The following is a 14,505-nucleotide window of genomic DNA, read 5'->3' on the forward strand; positions in this document are numbered from 1 at the left end:
TGCTGGGTCTGCCGCTGCTGCCACTACTGGATCTGCTGCTCCTGGGGCCGCTGTTACTGGTGCTGGAGCCACTCATGTTGCTGCTGGACTCTGATCTTGCTTGGGTCCCGCTTTCTGCTCAAGTTGCATGGCCAGGTCCCTGGACTTCTGCTCTGTTCACTGGAGCTGGGCTCAGGTGGTGGGGGAGGGGAGGGAGCCGCATCTGCTCTAGTTCTCTCATTGTTCCACGTGTTCTTCTACCTCGTGGTCTGCTTCTCCGTTGCTCACTGCTGCTCTCCCTTCACGTTTCCTGAGTTGCGGAGAGTGCCAGTATGAGTGGAAAATCCCCACACCTGGCTTTTCCTGCAGCTGGAGCCGAGTCTGGCGGCTTTCTGGTGCGCCGCTGCCACCACTGTGGTTGGCGGAGCTGCCAGGGCCGCTTTTGCCGGCCTGTGCAGTCTCTGGATGCTCTGGATCTCTTCTACTTCTCCTCTGCTGCTTCAATTTCCTATACACCTTACTTTTTAGTAAAAGTGTGTATTTTGCTGAGTTTTTTCCCCCCCCTAGGCTGCTTTGGTGCAGTAACTATGCTGCCCTCTTAACCAGAAGTCTCAAACCTATTCTTGAAGTCATCTTTCTCCTCCTGGAAGGCATTCTTCATTGTATTTTCTTTCCTAAGAGAACTTGAGTCCATGCTGATTATATTTTCAATGGTCTTACTGAATAGCCACTAAAGGTTTTCAATAATGACTTATATAACTGTTTTCTACTTTGTTAATACCCATGTTATTTTATCTTCAGATACTTTTTTCCTGTAATTTTTATGAGGGAGAGAATGTGTGCACATACAGGAGAGAGAGTGTATGTGCATGTTGGTGTACCAGGACCTCTATCCACTGTAATCAAACTCCAGACATGTGCACAACCTTGTACACATGTGCCATCTTGTGTGCTTGTATCACCTTGTGTGTTTGTGTGTCTGGCTTACATGGGACCTGGGCAGTTGAACATCAGTCTTTAGCCTTCACAGACAAGCACCCTAACTGCTAAGCTATCTCTCCAGTCCTTCAAATATTCTTGTATGTTATAATATCTTCCTAGTATTTTTCCTACATAGTATGGAAAGTATATAATAAATTGAGATTTAGAATTTCTTGTATTTTTTTTGCCTGAACCTTTATTTCTATAAGGAATATCCGGAATTAGCCAGCACAATCAAGTCCAAAATAGTATTAAAATTCAGAAACAACACTAAAAGTTTGAGGGGAATTGGAAGAAAGCTTTCCAAAGAGCCATGGTGGGTAAGACCTCAGCATTAAAATTAAAGTTCAAAAATTGGCTCCTTTTTTTTTTTTGACAAATCAAAGTGTTAAATGAACTGAGACTAGGTCTATTTGAGAAGTTAGTGAAAGTCTAAAATGAAAGTTCAGTATAAGACACATGTGGGTCTATGACATCGAAATTGGTTCAAACAGTTAATGAAACAGGTTTATAATGCTCCATTTTGCCCTGGCTTAATTGTTTGTATTCATCAATTATTCATTGAAAAGCCTATATATGAGACACTGTCTTAGGCATGAGAACCTAGTGGTCAGTGCCCTATATACATCATCCCTTTTTACATAGCATGTGGTCTGACGGGAAAGTTAAGGAAACAAGTTGATGACTGTAGTGCCAAGCTTCAGCTTTAATGGCAGGAATAATTACACCTCCATTTTCTGCTCTCTGTCGCCACTCCTACTTCTCTTTTGCCCTATATTTTGTTTAAACACATGGAAGATATTAGAATAATTATAAGGAGAGATTGTAATGGCCTAGGTTAGTAATTGATTAATCTTTTTTTCTGTAATGGCCACATTTTGTTACTGTTGTGACAAAATACCCTAGAGTACAACTTAATGGAAAGAATTATTCATCCTCTCTCATGTTTCCAAGGCTTCAGTAGCCATCACACTAGCCAGGAAGAGAGAGAGCAAATGTCCGAATCCCTAAAATGTCTCCCTTCTTTTCGTCCTTTCGTCTATGGGATGTTGCCATTACTCTCTAGGTGGTTCTTCTCCTCTTTAGTTATCCTCTCACAGCATACACAGAGGTATACTTTACTAATTCTCTACTTATTCTCAATCCAGTTAGCTTGACAATCAAGATTAACTATCACAACCCTCAAAATGACTTTTTATAATGATATATCCCTCTCACATATTTAAGAGTTGACAAATATTCATCATAAATTTAAATAGTTACAAAAAATTTAATTTTCAATACATTGCAAATTTTGACATTTTAAAATACATCTGTGGTCTCACTTAAATATATTGTGGCAGTCAGGTTCGCATTGCTGGTAGAAATCACCCACCTAAGAACAGATTGTGGGGAAAAGAGGTTTATTTTGGCTAACAGGCTTTCTGGGAACCTTCAAAATGACTGGGGAAAAGGATGGCATGAGCAGAGGCTGACATCATCCCCTGGCCCACATAAGGTGGAAAACAGGAAGAGGAGAGTGTGCCAAACACTGGCAAGAGGAAACTGGCTATAACACCCATAAGCCCACCCCCCAAAACACAATGCCTGCAGGAGGCTTTAATTCCCAAATTTCCACCAGCTGGGAACCTAGCATTCAGAACACCTAAGTTTATGGGGGCACCTGAATCAAACCATCACATTCCACCCCTGGCCCCCATAAACTGATAACCATACATGATGTAAAATGCAACGCATTCATCTAACTTTAAAATCCCCATAGTTCTTATCAATCCCAATGATGTTCATATATCTCCATAGTCCAAGATCTTTTAACTGAGCCATAATACCAAAAAATAACTTCAAAAAACCCATAATGGCACAGAATAACATTCACGCTGCAAAAGAAGGTACTGGGCATAGCAAGGAATTACTCAAGCAATACATGATTTAAATAGTCAAACACCAAACTCTGTAGCTCCAAGTCCAACAACTCTAGTTAGTGAAAAGTCTCCCAGTCTGATAACTAACCAGCAACAAGTCTCTGGACTTCCAATTTCACCCCTCCAGCTTGGCTACTCACAGTCCTGGAAAACTTCATCGGGGCCAGCAGCTTTTCTTAGCAGCCATTTTATAGTCCTGGCATCTCCACTGGGTCTCCACTGAAATCCATGGTTCATCCTCATGGCCCCATGGGGTCTCCATCCAGGTAAACAGCAAACCTGCTTCACACTGCCCATGGCCATTTCCAAAACACAAGACCTTGTGCAAACTCAATGACCGTCTGTCTCTTCCCTGCATTCTTATACTCCACAATACCAGGTTGGGTGCCAATTTGTTAATCCAGGGGGGGCGGGAGAAAGAAGACTTTGAAGAATAGGACTCCTTGAGTACTCAGGCCCCTCCAAAAGAGTCTACATTCTTCCTCTTGCCCCAGTGCAGGTCAGCTGGCCCAATCTCAAAGGTTGTAATCTCTCAATTGCAGCTGAACAGACAGTAGTTTGGGCCCAAAAATTTCTTTCTGTGCCATATCCCTCTGCTCCATCAATTCATTTGTATGCAAAGCAACCATGCACAACTTCTCAGGACACAGACATAACAGCAAGCTTCCCACACAAACTGATAGCCCAGTCCTGGCAAAGCTCTTTCTCACCCTCATAAACCAAACCTCACAGTCCATAGTTATTCCTGTATTCTGGTCTTTCAACTCTGACCAGAATAGTCCATCAAGCTGTACTTACAGCACTGCAAGGCATCTCTTAGGCCAAGGTTTCAAATCCTCCCACATTCCTCTTGAAAATCAGTTCTAAAAGGCCCAAGCCACACAGTCATGTGTCAAGCAGCAATCCCACTCCTCAGTACCACTTTACTGTTGCAGTCAGGTTCATATTGCTAGTAGAAATCACACAACTAAGAGCAGCTTGTGGGAAAAAGAGGTTTATTTTAGCTTACAGACTCTAGGGGAAGCTCCATGATGGCAGAGGAAAATGATGGCATGAGCAGAAGGTGAACATCACCCCCTGGCCCACATAAGGTGGGCAACAGGAACAGGAGAGTGTGCCAAACACTGGCAAGGGGAAACTGGCTAACACCCATAAGCCTGCCCCCAACAATACACTGCCTCCAAGAGGCATTAATTCCTAAATCCCTATCAGCTGGGAGGGACCCTAGCATTCACAACACCTAATTTTATGAGGGACACCTGAATCAAACCACCACAAATATACATCAGTCTCAACAATACTGAAATTTTATGTTTATCACTATTCACTTACTGTTATTGGAAACATTTCATATAGAACCTTACATATTTTACATAATTTTCTTTTAAATTCATATTTTTGCTGTTTCTGTTGTAGAATGCATGGTGTGTGCATGTGTATGGTATGTATATGTGTATACAGGTATGGTATAGGCATATGTAGGTAGATGTTTATTACTGAAATTTTCTAAAGAATATTGTTGATCATAGTTTGCCACACATATCTGAAATACCAGAAAACCAAATAGAGCATAATTATCCCTGTTTGTAATTACATTCTTTGGAATTCATAAATTCTTATAGACAGATATGAGTTCTGCAGAATATAACATTAGTCATCACATTTTAATTAACAATGACTTCACTTAAGAGAGGAAAATAGTGACAGAAAAGTCTTTGGCACTTGGAAGAGAAATTGAAGGTTTTCCAATTCATGTAAGTTTGGCCTTCGTTACTTATTTTATAGAGAAGTTTAATATTTATCTCCAATTATAAAATGATTATAGGTAACTTTGACATCTTTGTGGACCACATACTATAGGCTGAAGACCTCTGTACCATTACACAATACTATAGGAAGTGAGAATACAGATCTGTGTTCAGTCAGCTCCTGTATGGCTGAATAAGACTTTAGAATACATGAGGCATGACCAATGTAACAATTTCATAAAATCCACAGAAGTGGTAGTATGAGGACATTCAAAGCAAACATTTTCCCTGCAGGAACATCTTTCTCTTTTCTTTTCTTCCACAGATATGTGTTTCTACATACTCTGCTTCCACTTCTAGGATTGGCTGCATTGCATGATATTGTTATACAATTTCTCTCTGTTCTCATTTGTTGTCCCGTATATCTGCTGTTGATTTTCCACATCTAACCTCATAATCCTTCAGCGCCAGTTCTTAATTCTTTAAAAATGTTTTTATTTTTATTTATTTATTTGAGAAAGAAAGAAAAAGAGGGAGAAAGAATGGGCATGCCAGGGCCTTCAGCCACTGCAAATGAACTCCAGACGCATGTGCCCCTTGTGCATCTGGCCAACATGGGTTCTGGGCAATCAAACCTGGATCCTTTGGCATCGCAGGCAAATGCCTTAATTGCTAAACTGTACCAGACCAGTGCCATTTTTTTTTTAAATCTCCACATATCTCAGATTGAAAAGAATACCAACTGTCTGTGTTTCCTTTAAAAGCTATTAGTGTTTAGAAGCACTAGATGCTTTAAAAAAGTTATCTGAATAAAATAGCATCAATATATTTATATTAAAGCTGTGGAACATAATATAAGTAGCTTCCTACTTAGAGAATTTTCTTTTCTACATTAATATCATTCATTTAAGACTTCTTTAAAAATATTTGGGTCAACTTTTTAATGAAAGTTTGGTAAACATTCTGATTTATACAATTGGGAACAAAATGCTACATGGATGAATGTTTTATGTTATATTAAACACAAAATAATATAATACTTTAAGTGATTGTGATTGTAAGATTTGATCTATGTGTTGAGGAGATGGCTGAGGGGCTAATCCTGTCTTTTAAAAATGGTAAAGCACAAACAATTCCTCTGATTTCCACATGTGAACACTCAGTATTTCACCATACACACCTGCATGCACACATAGATAAACACATAAATAAAAATTTTAAAAATAAGAATTCTAGAATAAATGATCTGACACTCCAAAATACATGAAAATGTTGATAAAATCAGGATGACAAGATACTAAGTAATGGCATTTTGCACACTGCATATTCTATTACAATCCATTCCTCAACATTAACTAAAGCCCGCCGGAAAATACTATGCATGTAGCTTCATAACAAGAGGTATTTTATGCCAAATTATTGAAAACTCAATGGTAGATTTTCATTTTATTCCACTGTCATGGTTTACAAACTAAACACAAATTAACTATAACAACTAGTAATTATTTTGTCCCTTGTGAAATTGTGTGAATGGAAATTATTTTGAATTGCAAATGAAATAATATACTTTGAAGACAAAGATCATTTTGTCAAATAAAATGTACATATTATCTGGAATTATTCAGAAAATAACGCAAAAAAATCATAACATAATTGAGTTGTGGAAAGAACAAACTATTTTTCATGGCATGACATCATTTTTATAACAAAAGGCACTATGCTTTGGAGACAATACCATTGTACTGTATATCTCTGTTAATTATTGGAGCATAAAAGGAGATTATATTAGGTTAATTTGAAGTTTGAGACTTATAATTCTAGTCAAAATGTCTCTTTTTCTTAATCTGAGGCACTCATTGGTCTGCAGTTAACGAAACTCATCATAAATATTAATTTATAAAGTTAACATTTCTGAATCTTCTAGAAATTATTTTTGGAGGGTAACCAGTACATCCAACTTCAATCTATGTTTCCTGAGTGCCTATTGTGATACATGATATGGTGAGGATGCTGGGGGTAAAGGAATGACAGAACTTTATGAGATACAATTGCTAATCTAAAGTAGCTTATTTTGTAGTTATAGATCTCTCTCTCTCTCTCTCTCTCTCTCTCTCTCTCTGTGTGTGTGTGTGTGTGTGTGTGTGTGTGTGTGTGTGTGTGTGTGTGTCTCATATGCAGATAAGGGAAACTCCAAGTATGGTTGAGCTGGGCATGATCATTAAGGCTTGGTCTGAGGTAAAAACCTCATAACTATGATACTCTGTGTTTACAAATATTTTCATTTTGAATTACAGAAATAAGAAGCTGAGGATACAAGTGAGTATAGATGCAATTTCCATACTGAGGCAAACTTAAGATCTGTGCTCATTCCTGTGACGGAGGTAGTTTTGAGAAGATTCTACCAGGCCAGTAAAACATATAGCAATGTCTTAACTACTTGATACTTGCTGCCAACCCTTCTCATAATAATATCTCAACATAATATTGTTGTAGATTATCTTCTTGTTGAGTCCTTTTCTCATGACCAAAAAAAATAAAAAATAAATAAAAAAAAAATAAGCACACAAGCAAGGAGTAAATAAGGCCAAGGAGATTTTATTGAAAAAACACTGACAAAGCCCACAGTGTAAGAAAAAATGGACAAATGAAGGGAAGATTTCCTTAGGGGTATCATTAAGGGATAGCTATTCTGCATACCTCTTTAGCATGTCTTTAGGTGAAGGTTGGTCTCTTGACTAAATCATTGACAGTTCCATTTGGAACAACTCTTAAGGGAAAAGACAATAATACATCTTTTTAGTATTTGAAGGGCTAACTTAGAATATTATATGTACATTCAGCCCAGTGGCAAAATACAGACTTTGTTCCTCTGACCAGAAGAAAGTAGCTTTGTTCCTTAATAGGCCACAATAAAAGTTTATACTTCTACCCTCTTTTACAAAACATTTCAAATGTTATGTATATCTCCCTTTTTATGTAATAGAGAGACAGGAGGTAGAGGCTATCCTCATTGACCTTCAACCTACCCTTCCACCTACCTAATGTTATCATAAAAATTACTTCTTAATTCCCTAAAGAAGGAATTGGGTATGTCAGAGGAAAAAAAAGAAACTAGAGAGCAACAGGGTACCATGTCACAAAATTTAAAAAGGGATGGGTTAGTACTGAGACAGATAAAGTCTTGGGTGGCAGTGATCACTTGCTGTATGACTCTAGAGACAGGAGAAATATGGAAGACCATAGAAGATGATTTAGAGAGGTTTTACAGTGAGACCACTTAGATCCTAGATGATCTTAGAACCTAGGTGAAAATTAGCAGAGGGTATGAGTTGGCTTGGGGTTACATTTTTTTTTAAGTTTTTATTTTATTTTTTATTTTTACATATTTATTTGAGAGTGACAGAAAGAGAGAATGAGGCAGAGAGAGAAAGAGAATGGGCTTGCCCGGGCCTCTAGCCACTGCAAATGAACTCCAGATGCATTTATCCCTTGTGCATCTGGCTTACATGGGCCCTGGGGAATTGAGCCTCTAACCAGGGTCCTTAGGCTTCACAGGCAAGCACTTAACTGCTAAGCCATCTCTCCAGCCCTTGGGTTGGATTTTGAAGCTATGATCTAAACAACTTCAAATATATTGAGAATAAATAGCAAAAAGGTAATCAATATGAATCTGTTTTGTGTCTGATCAATTCAGTAAATGATAATTGCATTTCCTATGTCTTTTCCAATAAGGGAGAGGAGGAGGTTAAAATTTAGCTCAAAACGATTGAGTTTATGGTATAAAGCAGATCAATTTACATCATTATAAAATGACAAATCTCATCTGCTATTATTCCTTCCTGGATATTGTTACTTTTATTTGCTTAGCAGAGAAATTTCAACCAACTAGGAGAAGTGAAAAGTAGATACACAAGTTTATGATTTAATGAGTGATTTTATGTAGAATAAATATATTTTTATCTTTTTACAATGTGAAATTATATCTTTGTCTACCACCACATGCGATTAGATATATCTCAGATAAAATGAAAAACTATACTTTCTTTGTTTGATCTCTTATCTTGAAGCTATTTAATTTTCTTTTTAAAAATATTTTGTTTATTTATTTAAGATAGCTAGAGAGAGAAAGAATGAGTACACCAGGGCCTCTAGCTGCTGCAAACAAACTCCAGACACATGCTGCACTTTGTGCATCTGGCTTCACATGGTTATTGGAGAATCAAACCTGGGTCCTTTGGAAGGATAAAATTTGCTCCAGTTTACATTAAGGCCTAAGTTTCAGTTGCCAAGAGAGGCAGACAAGACTTCTGGGAAAAACCAAGCACAAAGGGCTGTTAATCAACAGTGACCCTGACATGTGGCCGGGGAAGATAGCCACCCAGGGGCCTGAGTCAGTTCCTGCAATACCTCTAGACTATAACCAAAAAAGGACTTGCCCAAGGTAGTGGGCTCCAGGGCTGAGTCAGTTCCTGCAAAGTCTCTAAAACATGTCTAAACATGTCCAAGGATGGTAAAATCTGGGCCTCAGCCACTCAAAGATATACAAATGTAACTGGTCTTTGCTTAGCTAATAGCATTAGAAGGTGACCTAACCCTCCTAAAATTCCCCTAGCTGTGCTTAAAAGGGGGCTGCATGCTCCTCTCAGGGTTTCCCTTTTGTGTGAATGGCTGACCCCCACATGCTGGTTGTTTCTGCAAAATAAACACTCTGCTTTTACATACTTTTTGAGCTCGAGGTCTTTCTTCAGTGATTCTTAGACCCTTATACTTTGACTTTGCAGGCACCCGCCTTACAGCTAAGCCATCTCTCCAGCATTTGGAGCTATTTTAGCAAATTATCTTCTGAGATTCTAAATTTTATAGTAAGAAAAAAACGGATCATTAAAAGCCAAATAAATTTTAACTTAATCATGTACTTTATCAATAAGAACTAGAACCTGATCATATGGGAGATAATATGCTTATAGTAAAATCATAATTATGTACTAAATGTCAAAGATATTATAGTGGGTATCTGTGGTGTGTTCTCAGGGTGAATGGGATGGAGGCACAGTTCCACTGCCAGCTTCAGGTCACCTCTTTTCAGAAATCTCCAGCCAGGTGAAATCCCAGAGAAGAGGTTTCAACTCAACAGTGAATTTCTGCTTTTTTTTTTTTTTTCTTCTCAAGGTAGGGTCTTACTCCAGCCCAGGTTGACCTGGGATTCACTATGTAGTCTCAGGGTGGCCTCAAACTCATGCAAATCCTCCTAACTCTGCCTGCTGGGTGGTGGGATTAAAGGTTTATGCCACCATGCCCAGCAACAGTGAATTTCAGGAAGAGCCAGTTGGTAGGACAAAGTTATAGACTCTATAAAGCAGTAGAAAAAGTTGCTTTCGGAAAGAAAAAAGAGAGAAAAACACACCTGATAGAATTGATGTGGGCTTCTCCAGTGTCATAGCTGCTAAGGAAAGACATACCCAAGTGTCATCATGAGCTCCTGTAGGGAGGGCTGTAATGAAGTACTTTAACATTAACCATTTATGCCAGATTAGTGGCTTTCAAGTTACATTTTTTTTTTTAAAGGAGAGAGTAACTACAGAAGAGAAGGTTTTGTTTTGTTTTTTTAATTTATTTATTTGAGAGCGACAGACACAGAGAGAAAGACAGGTAGAGGGAGAGAGAGAGAATGGGCGCGCCAGGGCTTCCAGCCACTGCAAACGAACTCCAGACACGTGCGCCCCCTTGTGCATCTGGCTAACGTGGGTCCTGGGGAACCGAGCCTCGAACCGGGGTCCTTAGGCTTCACAGGCAAGCACTTAACCGCTAAGCCATCTCTCCAGCCCTCAAGTTACATTTTTAAAGCTTGTTATCTCTAACACTGTCTATGAAGTATAATTTGTAACAAGGTAAAAGTTAAGGACTTTCTCTCAGTAAACAACATTGTAAAGTGGATTTATGAGGATTTAGGTCCAGGAGAGGGAGTGCTAAGATTTTAAGGTTATAGGTCATTTTGACCATAAGTAAGCACAATTTATTTGTTGTCATCAACAAGATGCATTTAGGAAAACATACAATGTGTCTGTAGCCATTTGGGCTTATCAATAACGTGATGTTTTCTATCTTTTTTCAGTGGAAAAGTAGATAAGATGTAGATAAGTAGATAAGAAACAGAGTCTATCTTCTCTTCCATGTTCTTCTCCTCATGTCATCATACTTTTCCCTATCTTTCTGTCCTGCTTTTGACAACAATTGAATATCAAATACAAGAGCCATTAAGTGCATTAAGGGCACCAAGATATGATATGGGTATTTGGGGTGTCTTTGAGAATGTCTGAGCCTAATCTGGGCTCTTGAGTGGCCAGCAATTTAGGAATTAGGGTCACAGACACTCAACAGTTACATAAAGATCTTGTAATCAGTAGCCTTCAGGATGCTTGTCTTGAGAATTTTGAAGAACAAAACCCACAAATCAGAGGCTAAAATTTATAGAAATTTTATTATACTGAGAGCTTAGGAGGGCTGAGAAAAGGAAATGCAGAGCTCATGCCCAAATGAGGAGTGGGTTGCCAGAAAGTGAGAAAACCCACTTAGGGGCCTAGGTTTTGTTGTTTTAAGGGAGATGCCTTGATAAGGGTACTGTTAGTTTAGTTCTGACATGAGGTGTCTGGGGTCAGGTTTTCTGGGAAACAGGTAAACTTCCCAAGAATCTTCCTCCTGCTGGAGGAGTGTAATCTTGGAAGGGCATAGTTATCTCTTAGGAAAGAGGAATTCCTCAGAATGAAGATAGAAATAAATACCAGAACCTTATGACATTTCTGACCTCATGCAATTAAAATGATACAGATTGTCCCCCTATAGGCTTAAAGACATTCTTCATGTCCATTTTTTTTTTTTTTTTTTTTGGCAGGGGGATTAACCTTAACCTGCCTCAGTGGGACTCATGCACAGAAATACCTGAGATATTGCTTCCATCCTGTTTGAGAATGCTTAGTTTTGCCAATATCTTGAGAGGTCTCAGTAGAATTGATTTAATATTCAAATGGTCTTTGGGAAATAATGATGGAATTGATTAGAATAGAATTTTTTATGTGCACTAAGGATTATAGCATCCTCATAGCAACTGACATTGAGTCTGGTGTTATTATCATGCCTTTCTAATAAATACATAAGCTTAGGTTTAGAGGCAAAAAGAATTAATTACCTTAACCATAAAATTATAGGCAGCCAGTGCAACCCTTAAACCAACCAAGTTGGAAACTTACGTCCTTCCCTTTGCCAATCTGACTTTTGAAACAATCATTCCTGGGAATTTTGGAATCTCATACTGTGATAAAGACCTGTCAATCATAAGGGTCACTTGTCTCCTCAGAAAATGGTTTCACACAGGACTGGCAACTTCTCAGACTACCTTTCAGGAGAGACCAGCATGGGCAATGATGGGTAAGACCATCTCTTTGACTAGGACTGCTTAGACAGATGTACCTATTACCTTGTGCTTAAATTTAAATCTCATGTCAGGATGACAAAGATGGACTTGGGGAGGAGGGAGCTCACTGGCTGCCTTTGTCCTTTCCAAAGTGTCCATTTTGAATAAATATCCTTCGTCTGCTTTTTACTATCAATTTGGCTCTTCTACTTGGGTTATTTAGGATGAGCATGTGAGTATGGCTGTTTAGAGCTGCCACAGCACAGGCTCTGCCCCTACCTCTGGGTAGCAAAGCTGTTCTCCACTCAGCTCTAACACTTTTAAAAAGCATTTTTTTACTTATTCATTTATTTGTGAAGAGAAAGTATAGAAGAAGCATGGCCTCTTCCCACTATAAACCCAGATTTATGTGCCATGTTGTACACCTGGCTTTACTTAGGTACTGGAAAACTCAACCAAGGCGGGCAGGTTTTGCAAGCAAGCACTTCTAACTGCTGAGCCATTTCGGTAGCCCTCTGCTACTTTTTGAGCTAGTAATCCAATATACACATCATAATCATATGGCTGAATTCCTCCAGAATGTAAAACTGAGCTATTACATAATTATGACAAAGAAAGTTAGAAAATAGTTAAAAATTCATTCCAAAAGAACCATGAAACATAAAAAACAATCATTTGAATACAATTTTAAAGGATTATTTTCATTATGTTCCTGATAGTTTTAGTGACTGTTGAATTATATATTGAGTATAATGTAATATAGATGCATTATGAAATGTGTAAAATATAAAGTTGATTTATTGCCCAAACATGAATTTGATTCATCATGCTGAACTACTTTAAAAGAACATTTCTGGGTTATGCTTATAATTAAAATAGATTTATTATAAAGTATGACACAAAGTATTGGTTTTGTGAGAGTATTTTTATACTAAAACAAAATATAGCAATCTATTTATTTCTTTCAAATACTCATGTTTAAACTTTGGTGTTTTAGGTTAAAATATCTTAAATTCTATGATAGCTTTAATTATCTTTGTGTTATTCATATTTGTACAAAAATCTTGCTTTACAAATGTAATATAGAGGCTGGAGAGATGGCTCAGTAGTTCAAGGCACTTACTTTCAAAATCTAGTGGCCTGGCTTTGATTCCCCAACAACCTTGAAAAGCCAGATGCACAAAGTGCCACTTGCATCTGGAGTTTATGTCTAGTGGAAAGAAACCCTGGTGTGCCCATTTCTTCTCTCTCTCTTAAAAATGAATAATAACTTCAAAAGAATGTGATAGACCATTTAAATTCATTTTTAAACTTGAGTTATATAAAAACCTCATATATAAATGAATCCTTTCAAACCTCCCTGTCTTTATTTTCAATGCAATGTATCTCAGTTTATCATTTGGTAAAAAACATCTAGTTTGTTTCCAGGTGTTCACTTTAAATAAGTTCTCCCATATCTATGGAACATGTACATATTCCAAGACCCCAGAGGGTCTTGAAATTCTGATAGAACCCTGGAGGCAGCTCCATCGCACCCTGGGAATGTCTCCCAGCCTTCAGACACACAGGAAGATGCAGAGGTACTCCATTGCCTATGTAAATGGAAATATAAATCTGAAGGTGAATGGTCGCCCAAAGATGCAGACAAGCACTGGATGATTGGTTTCAAACTTTAAAAATAAGAGACTTCCATAGCATACAACCCCCCTCCCCATGCAGTCCTGAGGAGACATGACCACTCCTAGACACTGCAGATGCCATGAATCCACAGATATAGCTCAGCCTGCCACAAGAGAACTCTGTAGCAAGGAATAACCAGGTAACTACCCACATCCCCACACTCTTCTCATGAGAAAGGGAAGTTCCTAACTGTGCAGTAGCCTAACCTTAGAAATATGACTGAATGGATGGAACTGCCTATTCTAGGCAGGAGAAGCCAAGGAGTCATCATTACAGAAGGAAATCCAGACAACAGTCAAATATCATGTCAGTCAGTTTCCAGTAAGATTTCTGTTTTTGTCCTAGAAGTTTTGAATTGTTGTGCCTGAAAATGTTTTCTGTATTAAACTTGGAATCCATGTGAGGTCAGTATCATCATTAACAGATCATTGGCTGTCCCAGCCCAAACCATTTAATAATCTCTCTTCTCCCCTCCCCACTCCCAGTTTGCAGGATTACCTCTATTTTTGTCAGATTTCGTGTAGTTGATGTGTTTCTGAACTTTGGTTTGGTTCTTCTGTTTTATTATTTCATACTTATTATTATTATCTCAATTATTATAACATTGCAATAAGTCATGGTGTTACCAGAACCTAAGTTTCCTTGGCCAATGTGCTGCAAAAAAGCTGAGATAGGAAGTTGGTAGAAGGGAGTAGATTTATTCCAGGCCAGCCTTGATGAAAATGGAGATATTCATGTTTCAAATCTCGATGAGTGGGAAAGTGCACTTCTCCCTGGGGTGAAGTCT

At 38.3% G+C, this 14,505-nt stretch overlaps 1 protein-coding gene across 3 annotated transcripts in view; it reads left to right on the plus strand.

The window, feature by feature from the left end:
* Cntn1 (contactin 1) overlaps positions 1-14,505 on the plus strand; it is a 381,249-nt gene that overhangs the window by 153,171 nt on the left and 213,573 nt on the right. The gene's annotated exons all lie outside the window — the stretch shown is intronic.

This window comes from Jaculus jaculus, chromosome 6, assembly GCF_020740685.1.
Source record: "Jaculus jaculus isolate mJacJac1 chromosome 6, mJacJac1.mat.Y.cur, whole genome shotgun sequence".
Taxonomy (NCBI): domain Eukaryota; kingdom Metazoa; phylum Chordata; class Mammalia; order Rodentia; family Dipodidae; genus Jaculus; species Jaculus jaculus.